We start from the raw sequence: 17,197 nt of genomic DNA on the forward strand, positions 1-17,197 counted from the left end.
CAGACCCTTAGCCATGCTAATGAAGAGAAGAAGAGAGAGAACTCAAATTACTAACATACGGGATGAAAAAGGCAATATCACAACAGATGCTACAGAAATACAGAAGACAATTAGAAATTATTTTGAAAACCTATATTCCAATAAAATAGAAGATAGTGAAGACATTGATAAATTTCTTAAGTCATACGATCTTCCCAGATTGAGTCAGGAGGACACACACAATTTAAACAGACCAATAACAAAGGAAGAAATTGAAGAAGCCATCAAAAGACTACCAACAAAGAAAAGCCCTGGACTGGATGGGTATACAGCGGAGTTTTACAAAACCTTCAAAGAAGAATTAATACCAATACTTTTCAAGTTATTTCAAGAAATAGAAAAAGAAGGAGCTCTTCTAAATTCATTCTATGAGGCCAACATCACCCTGATCCCAAAACCAGACAAAGACACTTCAAAGAAAGAAAACTACAGACCAATATCTCTAATGAACTTGGATGAAAAAATCCTCAATAAAATCCTGGCGAATCAAATACAAAAGCATATCAAAAAATTGTGCTATTCACCACATCAATAGACTTAAAAATAAGAACCATATGATCATCTCGATAGACGCAGAAAAAGCATTTGACAAAGTACAGCATTCCTTTATGTTCAAAACACTAGAAAAACTAGGGATACCAGGAACTTACCTCAACATTGTAAAAGCTATCTATGCTAAGCCTCAGGCTAGCATCATTCTGAATGGAGAAAAACTGAAGGCATCCCCTCTAAAATCTGGAACAAGATAGGGATGCCCTCTCTCACCACTTACATTCAATTTAGTTCTTGAAATACTAGCCAGAGCAATTAGACAGATGAAAGAAATTAAAGGCATAAAAATAGGAAAAGAAGAACTTAAATTATCACTATTTGCAGAAGACATGATTCTATACCTAGCAGACCCAAAAGGGTCTACAAAAAAACTACTAGAATTAATAAATGAATTCAGCAAAGTGGCAGGATATAAAATCAACATGCATAAATCAAAGGCATTCCTGTATATCAGCAACAAAACTTCTGAAATGGAAATGAGGAAAACCACTCCATTCACAATATCCTCAAAAAAAATAAGATACTTGGGAATCAACCTAACAAAAGAGGTGAAAGATTTATACAATAAAACTACAGAACCCTAAAGAGTGAGATAGAAGAAGATCTTAGAAGATGGAAAAATGTATCCTGTTCATGGATAGGAAGAACTAACATCATCAAAATGGCGATATTACCCAAAGTTCTCTACAGGTTTAATGCAATGCCAATCAAAATCCCAACGGCATTTCTTGTAGAAATAGATAAAGCAATCATGAAATTCATATGGAAAAACAAAAGACCCAGAATAGCAAAAGCAATTCTAAGCAGGAAGTGTGAATCTGGAGGTATAGCGATACCAGAGTTCAAACTGTACTACAGAGCAATAGTAACAAAAACAGCATGGTACTGGTACCAAAACAGGCAGGTGGACCAATGGTACAGAATAGAGGACACAGAGACTAATCCACAAAGTTACAACTATCTTATATTTGATAAAGGGGCTAAAAGCATGCAATGGAGGAAGGATAGCATCTTCAACAAATGGTGCTGGGAAAACTGGAAATCCACATGCAACAAAATGAAACTGAATCCCTTTCTCTTGCCATGCACAAAAGTTAACTCAAAATGGATCAAGGAGCTTGATATTAAATCAGAGACACTGCGTCTGATAGAATAAAAAGTTGGCTATGATCTACATACTGTGGGGTTGGGCTCCAAATTCCTTAATAGGACACCCATAGCCCAAGAGTTAATAATAAGAATAAACAAATGGGACTTACTTAAACTAAAAAGTTTTTTCTCAGCAAGAGAAACAATAAGAGAGGTAAATAGAGAGCCTACATCCTGGGAACAAATCTTTACCCCTCACACTTCAGATAGAGCCCTAATATCCAGAATATACAACGAACTCAAAAAATTAAACAATAAGATAACAAATAACCCAATCAACAAATGGGCCAAGGACCTGAACAGACACTTCTCAGAGGAGGACATACAATCAATCAACAAGTACATGAAAAAATGCTCACCATCTCTAGCAGTCAGAGAAATGCAAATCAAGGTCACCCTAAGATACCATCTCACTCCAGTAAGATTGGCAGCCATTATGAAGTCAAACAACAATATGTGCTGGCGAGGATGTGGGGAAAAGGGTACACTTGTACATTGCTGGTGGGACTGCAAATTGGTGAGGCCAATTTGGAAAGCAGTATGGAGATTCCTGGGAAAGCTGGGAATGAATCCACCATTTGACCTAGCTATCGCCCTTCTCAGACTATTCCCTGAGGATCTTAAAAGAGCGTACTATAGAAATACTGCCACATCAATGATCATAGCAGCACAATTCACAATAGCTAGACTGTGGAACCAACCTAGATGCCCTTCAATAGATGAATGGATAAAAAAATGTGGCATTTATACACCATGAAGTATTACCCAGCACTAAAAAATGACAAAATCATAGAATTTGCAGGGAAATGGATGGCATTAGAGCAGATTATGCTAAGCGATGCTAGCCAATCCTTAAAAAACAAATGCCAAATGTCTTCCTTGATATAAAGAGAGCAACTAAGAACAGAACAGGGAGGAAGAGCATGAGGAAAAGATTAACATTAAACAGAGACGAGTGGGAGGAAAGAAAGGGAGAGAGAAGGTAAATCATATGGAAATGGTAGAAGACCCTCAATGTTACACAAAATTACATATGAGAGGTTGTGAGGAGAAAGGGGAGGAGAAACCAAGGAGAGAATTGAACAACAGCAGATGAGGTAGAGAGGGAAGGTGGGAGGGGAGGGGAGGAGGGATAGTAGGGGATAGGAAAGGTAGCAGAATACAACAGTCACTAATATGCCAATATGGAAAAATGTGAATGTGTGATTCTGCAATTTGTATTTGGGGTAAAAATGGGAGTTCATAACCCACTTGAGTCAAATGTATGAAAGATAATATGTCATGGGCTTTGTAATGTTTTGAACAACCAATAAAAAAAAAACCACAATAGATAAATCAAAATACAAACCTGTAATTAATCCACCGAAAAACAGAATAAAGAAAATCGAGAATTAAAAACCAAAAATAAGAAAATAAAATGAAACATTTAATCCCTAACACATCAATAATTATAGAACAGAAACTATACAATTCCTAGAAAAAAACATAGGGTCAACACTCCAAGTCACTGGCAACAACTTTCTCAATAGGATCCCTAAAGCTCAGAAAAAAATGCCAAGAGTTAATAAGTAGAAAGAAGTCAAATTTAAAAGTTTCTGCACAGCAAAGGAAACAATTAAGAATGTGAAGTAAGAACCTACAGAATGGGTGAAAATCTTTGCTAACTGTTCTTCAGAGGATTAATATCTAGAATATATAAAGAACTGAAAAACCACTTAAAAAAAACACAATTAATGGATGGCCAAATGAATTAAACAGACATTTTCCAAAAGAAGAAATACAAATGGCCAACAAATAAGTGAAAAAATGTTCAACATCATTAGCAATTAGGGAAATGCTCATCAAAACTGCACTGAGATTCTATCTCATACCAATCAGAATGGCAACCATCAATACAAAGAATAGTAAATGCTAGAGAGGATTTGAAGAAAGAGGAACACATTTGCGTTGTTGGTAGGATTGTAAATTACCACAAACTTTATGGAAATCATTATGGAGGTTCCTTGAAAGACTAGGCATGGAGCCACTATTGGACCCAGCTACACCACTCCTCAGTATTTATCCTAAAGAATTAAAGTCATTTTTTATAGCAATGCATGCATACCCTTGTTTACAGTAGCACAATTCACTATAGCCAAACTATGGAACCAGCCTAGATGTCCATCAATAGATGAATGACTAAAGAAAATGTGGTATATATACATAATGGAGTTCTATTCAGCTATAATTAAAAATAAAATTAAGTCATTTCAGGAAAATGGATGGAACTTAAGAACATTATGTTAAGCAAAATAAGCCAATATCAGAATGTTGAGGATGATATATTTTCTCTCATATGTGGAAGCTAAAGAGAAAAAAAGAAAAGAAAGGTGGAGTGGGAGAATCTCATGAAAATTAAAGGGAAATCAGAAAATAGGGGAAAGTGACAGGACAGGGAGGGAATGAAAGGGAAAATGGAAATACTGTAAAATCATACTGACCAAATTATATTGTCATATTGTATGCATGTATGAATATGTAACAACAAATCCTACCATTAGGTACAAGTATAATGCACCAATCAAAAATATGGAAAAGATATAATAAATAGAGAAGTAAAAAAACAGAAAAATTAGAAAACAAGAAAATAAAATCACACTTAACCAATCAACATTTACATTGAATGTAAATTGAAGACACCGATAAGATAGAAATTGGAAGATAATTACTATTAAAAGATACAATACCTTGTATGGATTTCAAGGACATTATATACCTCAATAGAATATCTATGAACATAACTGTCACATTACTTCAATCACCTGTTCCAGTGAAGAGCAGCCTTGACAACAAACCATCAGCATCAGGAGCAGCAGCAAGAGGAAGAACTCAAAAAGCCTCCTAAGTGAAGAACATCTGCAAGGCAGCAGGAAAAAAGTAGGAAAAATCAGTGAGCTCACCTGATATCCTCTTGGATTTTCCATATAGTAACTAGGATCGAGTCAACACTTATGAAGTAAATGGGGTACTGAGAACACTGTGAGGAGGTAATACTTGACACTTTATCAGTACTAATGTTTTACCTTCTTCCATCAAAGTTTTTACCAAGAAAGAAAAATGAAAGAAAAAAACATCTCAGATAAGCATGCCCACACTAGACTCTGGAAGAATTTTGTTCAAAAAATGCAAAAAAGAAGGCACAATTTCAGGAGGTGCAACTTACACACTATTACTATCTATAGACCAACATACATGTTGTGAATAATAAATTAAGAATATTAATGAAAAAGTAAACTTAAATACCTTGCAGTTTAAGTCCAACACAGTAATACACCAAGGGTTTTCACTGTGACCTGATATAATTAGACCTCTGAGTAACATGCAATGATAAGAATGTAACCTAAGTCAAACAAGACTAACTTGTGATAGGTGATGCATTATAGTAGCCCTGTTACTGAGCTTTCATCACTGTGACCAAAATATCTAACAAGAACAACTTAGAGGAAGCAAAGTTTATTTTGGCTCTCAGTTTCAAGGTGCAATCCATGGTTGCCACTCCATTGCTTCCCACCCAAGATGAGGCAGAACAAAGCATGGCAAAAGGGCACTGTGGAGAAGCACTGCTCTGCTCATGGTGGAAAGGAAGCAGAGAAGAAAGAGGAAAAGGCCACAGGGCATGCCTCCAGTGACCCACCTTCTCCAGCCACGCCCCCTCCACCAGCCAGGTTAACACCCAGGTGGTCCATTCAAAGTAAGATGGACCCGGTTAGGTTACAACTCTCATATCTAATCACTTCAACTCTGAATATTCCTGCGTTAACTTCTGGGGGAACTTTAGGGAGAGGTCTCATTTCCAACCACAACAAGTCCTGCAAAACAATCAAAAGGGAACAGTTGAAATTCATGAACCAAAAGGTAGATGCACTTTCCATGGCATATTTGAGAAGGGAAAAAGGAAAAAGACAATGCATTTCTAGCTTATATTACAAAGTACAAAGCCAGTTGCAGAAATTTAAGAATATTTTCCCAGTGCAATGCACAAATGTGACAAACTGGAATAATGTTGTGGGAATTCAAAAATAAATGGATGACTCTTTTGGGAAAGAAAAAAATCAGAACATTTGAAAAATTTTTTCCCTGTCTTATAAAAATTTTAACTCTTATCAATTTCATTTAAGTGGGAAATAAAGGCAATAAACTAGTAAGCAAGGATGATAAATATAATGATTGATTTCTCTGAAGAAAATAAAGGTATACTGAGGTAACACCAACAAAAATGTATTCATATAAAACACAGCTTGCTGTTTGTCTCTGATAAGGAGTGATAAAAGAAAAACTTAGCTTCTTAATCTTTTGCTTCGAACTTCTCTGTCAACTACAATGACTTTCACACTAAGAAGAATGAACAAGCTTTGGTAGAATGAATTTAAGTCCATGTTTGATAAGATGATAAATAAACCTGCACTTTTATTCTTTCATTTAAACCTCCAAAATGCATTATATATGGAATGAAATATGTTAGACATTAGATAAAAAATGTTGTCATCAGAATAGACTGGTGAGGGGTTAAATGTAATATGAAGAAATCTGATAGCAATAAATAAAAAAAAATTCACTGTGGCCAAAAACTAAAAATAAATGTAACTGTACAAGTTCAGGATAGGGAAGACATGCTCCTTTTTCATACCCTATCTTATCCCCAAACAAAGTCATTATAAAATTTAAACGATGACAGGTTAAGAGCAAAGATGAAAATAGTAACTGCTATGTTGGATGATGGTGATAGGATGATGTAGACTTTGCCAAAAAGCCAAAATCTGGTCAGCAATGAGGCAGAGATGAATTTGGCCAGATATCTGTGTTTACATTAAAAAAATCTATCAAACTGCAGTATGGAAACACAAGAACCAGAAACTAATCAATAACCAAAGTACATGAAAATGAAACACAGATCCCTCATCAGGCATGTAAACAATCTACGTGAATACTTGTGGACAGCTTTTCTGTTCACTAGGTGTCTTTTTTAGAACACTGACAACTTTATCTCTGTACTTAAAATTTAGTATGATATCAGGTAACTTAGCATGACAATATGAAAATTAGATGACTTGATATATAGAAAACCTGATTTCAGTTAATTGTAGGATGCACATACCAAAATAATAATGATAATGTGATTTCTTGGTATGAATTAAGAGAAATATAGTAGAAAGAATTAGAATATATCATTGTATTTCACTTCCTGGTGTACTAACTAGTGCAAATATCTATGAAGGTTAGCACTTAGAGAATAATTTGAGAATATACAACAGTAGTTTTCACAGGGCACTGAGCCTAATCAACAATTAAATCTCATATTTATTTGCAAGTAGAGAAACCCCAGTTAAAACATGATAGTTGTATTCAAATACTTGAAATATTATCATAAGAAAGGAGGTTTTGATTTGTTTTATTCATGTAATCTCAAGGAATGTATCTAATACCAATGATTTATTTAAAACATTTTCATTAAATAAACACATTGAAATTTTTCATGAACTAAATAAACTGGATCAAAATTCAGTAAATTAAAAGCATAGGTTTTAATAAAAATATTATAGGGAGAAACTCAAATACTGAATAAGATATTAAATTGATAAATAGGACAATATTCATCCTAAGGTTTCAAAATTTTTATCATTAAATGTCAAAGGACTGAGTTGAGTTTTTTGCTTCAAGTCTTTGATTTAACAGTCGAGGAAGTATAGAATGGGAAACTATAAGAAAAGAAAGCATATGTGGGCAAAAATAATTCCAAAAGAACTCAGTTCTGTTCTTTCTGTGTCTATTTTTTTTCTGCCCATCATTATAATGACTGTAATCATATAAGAAAAACTCTTAAAAGGTTCTTTTTCTTCTTCAAAATAAAAACCATTATTTAGAGTTGGAATCATGGATGAAGTTATACTTTTCCACCAGTTGATGCCTAGACAAAGCCAATTTCAATCACAATACAAATACCTAACTGCCAGAGACTGGACAACACCTGCCCTAGGAAATGCATAGTCAAAGAAGGAGGAATAAGAAAACCAGATTGTGAAGTGCCACAGCAGAACAGGCCTATTAGCGTGTACTACAGGAGCCTCAAGAATAATGCTTATCGTATTCTTGTGAGAATCAGTTCATCAGCTTCTAAAATGAAGTAGATCTAAGTTAGTCTGAAGAGTAAGATTTAGCCAGGTAATTAAGTATGTTAAATGGGGCCCAGAAGCAAGGACAACTGTATATACAAAAGCCCAGAAGTGGGAGGGACAGATACAGTCAGAGTTCTGCAAATTTTTTCAGTTTAAGGTGAGGAGTGATGTGAATAAAGCTGAAAAAGTAAACATGAAAGATCTTCAATGACATGCTAAACAGTTTTGTTTCTTGTCTGTAACAAATAGCACAGAAGACAATGTTAATGAAAGAAGAACACCTGGACCAAGGTAGAGGAGGCTGTCTTGATGTTTTACCATTAGGGACCACATCTTTAGATCGTCACACTTGAGATTATCTGTTGGTATCTCTGGTGTCATGAGTACTAAGCCATTACTAATAGTGCTAAAGTCAATATAGATTGACCAAGATAGTTGCAAGTAAGGTCATGTGGGAACTAAACTAAGAATATGTCCCTAGCGATAAGATATGGTTCAGTCAGGCAGAAACAGGTTAATGAAAGTGAAGTGCCTAAGTCCATTCCAGGTAAAATGATAGCAATATACACCCAGTTCCTGAGATAGAGTTTTGCTCTTGAGTTATGTTCAGGTGACAAAACCATAAGAACTTTCCACATGAAATCGCTTCTGCAAATAGTGGTTCTATCTGTCGTGTTTACCCCTCTTTCAACCATAGGAGCCAGGAACTCTGACTTTCCTGGCTTAGGGCACTACTTTATTAATAAAGATGGGGAATGAGATAGATGAGGGTATGGAAGACATAGAAGGTTGAAGACAGAACAAGTACTCAAGGAAGTGGCATTTGTGGGTTCCCAGGATACACTTTCTGTGTGATTCTCCAGTGCCTTCCTCTTCCTCTAGTTCTCTATATTTTTCTCCTAACCATCCATAGTTTTTCACCCAACCCTACACCAAGAACCCAAGAAGCCATCCAGCCTTGTGCTTGTGTGTGTTTTCTAAAAGCGTTCTTATTGCTGTGCTGTCTGCCCTCAGAGAATAAAAGAGGGCCAATTCAGTAGTCTAAGTCACACAATGTCCACCCTGTCTTGTTCCAGGGGTTTAGAAGCTACAGAGGAGGTGATGCAATACACTAGCCACGAAAGGATGAGTGGAGAACAAAGCAAAGCTTTTCCTTTCTTTTCTTTCCTCATCTTTCTCTTTGCCACAACTAGTCTTTTTTCCCAATCTGCTGTCCTAAGCCTTCAACTTGGAGTAAAATTTAAGAATGGGAACTGAATGCTTGTGAAGGTTAAAATAAGAATTTGGAACTACATTTCTACAAAGAATTAGAGAATAAACACACAACACAGACAACCAAAGAACTAAAAGCAGCCTTAAATATTAAATAGTGTTTACTTTAAAGAATTTTTACAATATATTTAATTTCAATGTCATTTTAACATCAAACATGATATAAAATTAAAAATCAAAATAAAATTCTAATTTATGATTTATAATAATATTTAGATTACATTTTTAGTCAATTTTACTAACTGGAACATAAGCTGTTATTTTTAGCTACAATATCTTCAATAAAAATACTTTTCATGGGGAAAAGTATCTTCTCATCTGACAAATGCACAATGCATAAAATATTAAAGATCTTAAAATAGCAAAGTGGTATGTTCTCAGAAAGAAGACTTCTTTATGCACATGGTACCTTTTAGCCCAAAACAGATATGTTCTGTCATCTCTGAAATCTAAGCTGGGATTCAGTCTCCTTGACCTTAACCAACCTGTGCAATAAAACAAAAAATTATTTAAGTAATGTTTCCAGTAGCAACAACATTTAATATGCAAGAAATCAAATCCCAGCTCCAATTAATAAAATACAACTTTCATATTGAGCTATTAAACAATTTTTCTAAAACCGCATGAATTCAGTGAGAAAGAAATTCATTTAATCAAAACATTATTAGTGTAAATTGAACTAATTCTAGCCAAGAGAGAAGAAAGTCTTTAAAATATATTTTTTAATATGAAACATATTAATAATTAATATGAAACATTTTGAAAATAAAACATTGATTTAAAAGAAATATATTATTAATCCTGAATATCAGCTGGTAAAATGGTGTTAAGGGAAACAATAGATTCCCACCATTTAGAATCTGGCACAGTAAAGTTAAATGTTTAAGAAACACATTAAAATTCCTGAAAATTTGAGAGAGAGCAAAAAAATATATTAATATTATTATCTTTAATTTCTTCCATACAATAGCGAGGTTTTGATTTTCTTTTTTCTAGTAATGTGCCTGTTTAAAGGTTTTTTTTCTGGAAAAACAAAATCATTAAGATCCAGAAGAACAAGCAAGGATTAAACTATTTAGTTTCATGATGCTCTTTGAAGATGAGTAATAGGCAAGAGCCATTATCCCTGGTCTCTTGTTGTATTCTTTACTATTATTTTCTCTTGGTAAATAGCTACTGGTTTTTAAAAGTTTTATCATTTGCTTTGGATTCCCATGGCATACATCTTGATTTAAGGCTTCATCGGGTATGCTGCAAGCCCAGCTGCCCAGCCCAGTACTGTGGCCCAAGTTCTTACTTAGATGCCATAATTAGCAGTCCATTTCTGTATCTGAAGATAGAGTACCATGTCCCCTTAGGGTTGGTGGTATTAAGTAAGTATGCTTGTCACCACAGTAAACAGGGTGCCTGAGACTTGGCTGTATTTTCTGTGGTGAAGGCACATTGATAGCTGATCCCTTCGCTGGATCAAAGAGACAAACTCTGGCAGTAATAACGAAAGATCCATTAAAAATAAAAGATACATTAAATACACTGCCTAGAAAGTTTCTGTAAGTGTGAGGGTAACAGAATGATGTCTACTTGTTAGGATTCTACTGTTAGTTACAGACACTCATTCTTTTTTCAATGCCTAGCACTCACAAATGGAAAGGAAAGGCTGCTTCTCACCCACTAGGAGCTTGTAATATCATTCTGTAAATAATACTCATTCAACAGAGAGTAATTTGTATATGCTGTAAATTCATCAGGTAGATGAGATTAGTTTGGGAAGATTGATTGAAAGCAATAGAGCTGTTTTATAATGCTTGATTTGAGGGGAGCAGTATTAGCTAATATGTATTTAATTCAATCTATTTGCCAAGCACTTTCACATATAATATTTCATTAAAACTTCTCATCTCCCTGGGAATAATTATTTTTAATCCCCTTTTAAGAAGCTAAATGCTGCAGAATGCAAGTAACTTCCCAAGGATTATACAGTGACAAAGCTATGTTATGAATAAACTCTATCTAATAAACTCTATTCTACCATCCTTTTGCTATACCAAGACCTCCTTTAGTCTATGCTGGCTTTGAATGTTGAGAGAAAAACATAGTGCATCACAAACAAAATACAAGTTGAATGCACCAAGCAATTACAATGTAGTATTGCTGCATCTTTGTAACAGAGTTTTCAATTTTTAAAGCACATGAATCTCCCAATTTGGGGCTAAATGCATAGATAATCACTAGATAACCACTACTGTCTTTCTGGGAAAGTGAAGAAGGACCTGATGGAGAGATTTTCCTCTTGTATCTACATGACTTCATCTTAGGCAGAGAACTGCTAACCATCTCAGGTGAGTCAGACCTGGGAGGTATAAAACTTTCTTCTTTGAAATACACTTATTTAACAGAGATAAAATCAAAATAAGAAGTACCTGCCATTTTATCTTGAAATACTCAGAAATGCCTTGAGGAGATGGAAATTCCTCACTGACTGCATTGAAATTTTCCCCCAACAGTCCTATGTTCTAGTATACAGCACAACATATTCAAAATAGTTGTGGTAGAACAGCTGTACTGATCAGACACAGATTTTAAAAGTGGATGAAATAGCAGTATTGTGTCATCAAATCTTCCAGCCCTGGGAGCAAATGATAAGACATGCTCTTTTTCTTTCTTGTTATTTTTCATTTGCAGGTGCAATCATTTACAACTAAATGGCAGGAATGTCTCTCACACAAGCAGTTAATATGCACTAGAATTTTCCCAGTAACCAGATGGCATGCATTTCATACCAAGCTTGTTGAAATAAGAACTAAAATCATCTGCCAAAGTTGCATGGAAGTTTTCCACAGTCTCCTTAGGTGACCCCATTTAAGATTTTGAATTTTTTGAGGTCAGAAAGCTTATAAATATTCAGTTCTTAGTGACTCACTTTCAGGGCTGTGGTGGAGTAATTATAGAATAATTCTAGTTAGCCATCAATGAAAATATTCTGACTTTAGCTCATGTTAGGTTGTGCTATTTTTCTTAGTACCTTCCTCTGGATTTTCAATACAGTCCTAACTCAGAGTGCCACCTAAAGAAAAGGAGATGAACTGAAAAAGCCATGGACACAGTTATTTTCTTTGAGACATTTTCTTAGAAACATCATCCCTTTAAGTCCAAAACTTTATAGAATATAGAATTATATATACATAATATGAAAGTATAGAAATTATACTTTACATTTTTTGAAGATAGTAAACACTGTTTTGGCCCAAGCAGCCTCTGTTTGCTAATGCTCTAATTCTCCTTGGAATGGTCTCCCAACCCTCCACCTCTCCATAGCTGCAGGGGAGCATGGATGTGGACTTGCCTGGGCAGCAGGCCTCACAGGATGGTCACGTGCCATAATCCAGCCAATCAGAGCCAGCAAAACACACCTGAGGAAATTTTTTTGAATTTCTGGGGGGAGAAATATTTTTAATATTTTTATTTTTCTTTTCAGTTAAAGTTTAGAGAACGTACACATGGAGATGAGGGTGGACAACATCTTGTTACCATTTTAAGGAACATGAGAACAAAGTCAAAAGAATAGAAAGATCTCAGATGGGAACAGAAAAAGAGAGGTAGGCGAGGTAGACAGAGAGAATATGAAGGATATGAAGAGAGAAGGGGGGCTATAAAGAGGACGACTGACTCCTGATGAGTTTTGAACTTTTAGATGCAGATACTTGAAACTTTAAAGAGTCTTGAGTAATATATGTAGCAAATTACCTTTGTGCTTTCCCTGACTCTGGAAAAACAATGATGTCTTCCCAGGCATTGATTAAACTCCTCTGTGGGAATTTTCTAATCAACTTTTGGAATAGAATTCATTTTCTTGGAAACCTGAGTTATAGTTCTTGCTCTGTCTACATACACCAAGACACGGATGACTTGCTTTTTCATTCTCACACAAGCAGACAGCCTAGTGAAAATGAGTGGGGCCCTCAATGAGGAAAATGCTCGTACCCATGAATTGTTCATTTTTAAAAACATTTATACACATGGACAGCAATACCATAAGCTGCAGGGTTGTCATTTTTTCCTATACATGAAGGAAACCACATAATTTCTTTTTTCTAAGAAAGGGAATAAAGTACTATTTCAAATGCCATCTAGAATCATGATTTCCTTTGTCCTTTTGGGTTCCGCTTTCAGCTTCGGTTGTTCAGAATGGCCCTGGATGGATTTATGAGGCATAACTAGGTCTATCTAGTCCATTTCTCACAGGGACTGTTCCAGGCTTCCTCTCTCTCTTCACTCTCATATTTCCCTTTGCAAACATCTCACTCAAAGTCACCTCAAGTTGGGATGACTTGCCCATTCTCCAGCGTATCCTTTTTCCTGTGTTCCCTATCATGTTTCTTCCAGTAAAGACTCCATTGTCACTTTTGCATGTTTTTTTAATATTAAAATCTTACCTGCCTCTATCAACTGGCTTTTCCCCTTCTTCTCTTCAAGTACAAAAATAAAATAAAATAAAGCTTTAACTTGGAAAAAGAGAACTCTGGATATTATCACCCTTTTCCAGATCCATGCTATACGAATCATTAGCTACCACCTGCCCATATCTGGTTTGTGTCTCTGCAATTAGGTGGAGCCATGTGGCTAGATCTGAGCAAAGAGTTCTGAGTGGCAGGGTCATTTGTCACTTCCACTAGAATACTACCAATGCAAGACTGCCCTGAGCTCCCTTTCTATCTACTGTTAGCATGTAAGAAGGTAGATTTCCCAGCAGTGTGGGTCCCAGAGTTGAGGGGACAAGGGGGGAATGCCAGCCAAAGAGCAGAATTTTTGCTCTGTTAAGCCAGCAAGGTTTGAAGACTGTTAGTGTTACTTTACTTGGTGCATGCTGACTAAGATGCTCACTGTTATGGGGGTGATTTTCTTGTTAATTTATTCATGGAGTTTTTGTTAGTTTATTTAATAATTTCCAGCCTCAGAAAGTAAAGCTTTTTAAAGTATTGTCACTATTTTCTGAATATTTCTTCACTTCTAAGAGTTAAATCTTGCTTCCATCTTATTGGAGATTACAAACAGACACTTAAAAGCCTGGTCTATTTTTCTTGCTCTATCTAGACTTCCTGCTGCATCTCCTACGACTGGCCATGTCTTCATTCTGAAGTTCCCACAGCTTCAACTGTCCTAAACCTCTCTGACTTGCCCTCTTCCTCTCAGACATGCCCCTGCTATCTACATTGATTCCTCTTCCTTTGCCCTGGAAGGATCTTAAGATGAGAAAGTCAAGACTATGGTTTAAATCCCAGCTTAACCACTTATTATGTGACCCTGGATAAGTCACTTCAATCTTAATTTCCTTTTCAGTAAAATAGGGATAATCATAGCTCTCGAGAGCACTGTAATGAAGATCACTAATACACTGAATATAAAATGCCTACCTCATAACAAGGACTAAATAATGGTGACACTGACTTTTATGCAGTGGGAACATCACTAATCTCTCTAATTTGGGGGAGGATGTAATATGTTCTTTAAACAGTGAATTCTTGATACACAAATATTTAACATGTGCCACAAATCCAGGATGGCTGTTGCTTGGCCTGAAGAATTGTTGCTACAGAGTTCTGCAGACCATACTTCACCATCTGCTATGTGCTAAATGTTTGTGTCCCCTCAAAATTAATATGTTGAGTTTCATCCTCATTGGGATGAAATCAGAGGTGGATCTTTGGGAGGCTATTAGAGCAAAAACATTTGCCCCCCTCTTGAGCCCCCTTAATGCTCTATAAAAATACCCAAGGTAACTTGTTCATCTCTTCCACCATGTGATGACACATGAGGAAAGACAAGGAACTTGCTGACACCTTGATCTTGGACTTCCCACCCTCCGAAAGTATAAGGAATACATTTTCATTATCTATAAATTGCCTTGACTAAGACATTTTGTTATAGCAGCAGGAAAAGGTTAAGACATCCATCTCATTTACTGGCTATTCCAGACTTATATTGCTTGGGTTATACTAGTATTGTTCCCCAAAGTACAGCTAAAGCCAACTTAGACTTTCAACCCCCTCTTTCAGAGATTTGAGAATAACAAAAGCACATCACAAAGAACTTTTTGGGCTTTCAATGAAACTGATTCTGAAACAAGGTTGCTCTTAGGGCCCAATGGTACAAACTTAGCACTTAGGAGGCTATCAAATAGCTCAACATCTACTGGTGGGAAAGCTCCAGCTTGGGATCTAGAACCAACTCAGTTAAGACTCACAGGAAAAAAAAAGAACCATTCTCCACATCAATCTAAGAACTCTATCCTGCAGGAGGATTTTTCTTCTATTATGTTGAGAGCCTCAGGTACAGTAAGCATCTGTTAAGATAAGAGCTAAGGAGGCTGAAAAGCTATATCTCTGACCACAAAGTCACTGATGGTCAATTTAGAAAGAATACCACACAGCAGAAATCACTGACAGAAGCAAGTGAGTAGAGAAAGACAGAATTGATTGGGCTCTTATATCAGGCATCCTGAGTTGAACCCCAAATGCATCATCTATTTATTTTTACTTGTTTTAATTAGTTATACATGACAGAATGAACTTTGACACATCATACATAAATGGAGTATAATTTCTCATTCTTCTGGCTATGCATGATGTAGAATCACACTGGTCATATAGTCATATATGTACATAGGGTAATAATGTCCAATTCATTTTACTATACTTTCTACCCACATACCCCACCCCTGCCTTTACTCCTCTCTGCCTAATCCAAAATACCTCTGTTCTTCCCTAGCAATTCCCCAATGTGAATTAGCATCCACATATCAGAGAAAATATTCGGTGTTTAGTTTTTTGGGATTGGCCTAGTTCACTTAGCATAACATTCTCCAGCTCCATCATTTACCTGCAAATGCCATAATTTCATACTTCTTTAAGGCTGAGTAATATTCCATTATGTGTGTGTATACACTTATATGTCCCACCAGCAATGTATTAGTGTACCTTTTCCCCACATCCTCACCAACATTTATTGTTGCTTGTATTTTTCATAACTGCCATTCTGTCTTGAGATGAAATCTTAAAGTCGTTTTGATTTGCATTTTTCTAATTACTAGAGATGTTGAACACCTTTTCATATTTTTCTTGATCACCAAATCCATTATTTTTTAACCTAGTAACCAGGGAAGTCCTTGAAACTCCCTATATCTTAGTCTTTTCATAAGTAAAATGAGAATATCATACCATCTACATATATTGACTTGTTGGGGGATTGAATGAGATGATGCACATGAAGTATGAAGTACTTAGTACAGTATCTGCTTACTATAAGGACTCTCTACATTTCAGATATTTTTATCATCACTATTATTAGACAGTATTGAGCACCTGTAGAGTTCCTATTCTGTCCCTATCACAGTGTTAAGTACATTAGATATATTTAACCCTATAAACTATATTCTATTAGTTATATTATTGTGGGTACAGAGAACTGACTTTTGCAAGGTCAGAGATGAAACTGGAACACAAAAGCATTTTCTTATGTTTATTCCCATTGTTCAAGAATGCAATAGCAAAACTCAGGAGCCCATTCCAAACTTGATACAATTCATTGAAAATGAAAATGTATTTGTAAAACAAGCAAGCCAACAGATTCTAGCACTGTTTGATCAGCCTCTTGCCACTAGAATAAGAAGGTACACCTATAACTTTTCTAGTCTTTCTTCTTGAGCCATGAGCCTGATGTCCTGTGACATCCTGTTCAGAACATACATAACACATACACACTCTACTCAATTTTCAGAGAAATGGAAATACAAGTCCATATTTAAGAAAGCACCACTGTTAAGCAACTCAATATATATTACTAAGCAGAGAACTTAGTAAAACAACCTTGAAGCAGAGCTTTCAAATTTCTTTGTACTTAATTTACAGATATTTGACTAAAATGCTTATAAATGCCCTCTCCCAAGGAAGGGGGAAAAACCTTCTACCTTAATAGAAGTTTCCTGAACCCCCAAAGAATGGTTCCATTTTTAATATGTTTTGATCAAATCTCCACTA

This window comes from Ictidomys tridecemlineatus, chromosome 10 (assembly GCF_052094955.1).
Source record: "Ictidomys tridecemlineatus isolate mIctTri1 chromosome 10, mIctTri1.hap1, whole genome shotgun sequence".
In the NCBI taxonomy this organism is placed as follows: Eukaryota; Metazoa; Chordata; class Mammalia; order Rodentia; family Sciuridae; genus Ictidomys; species Ictidomys tridecemlineatus.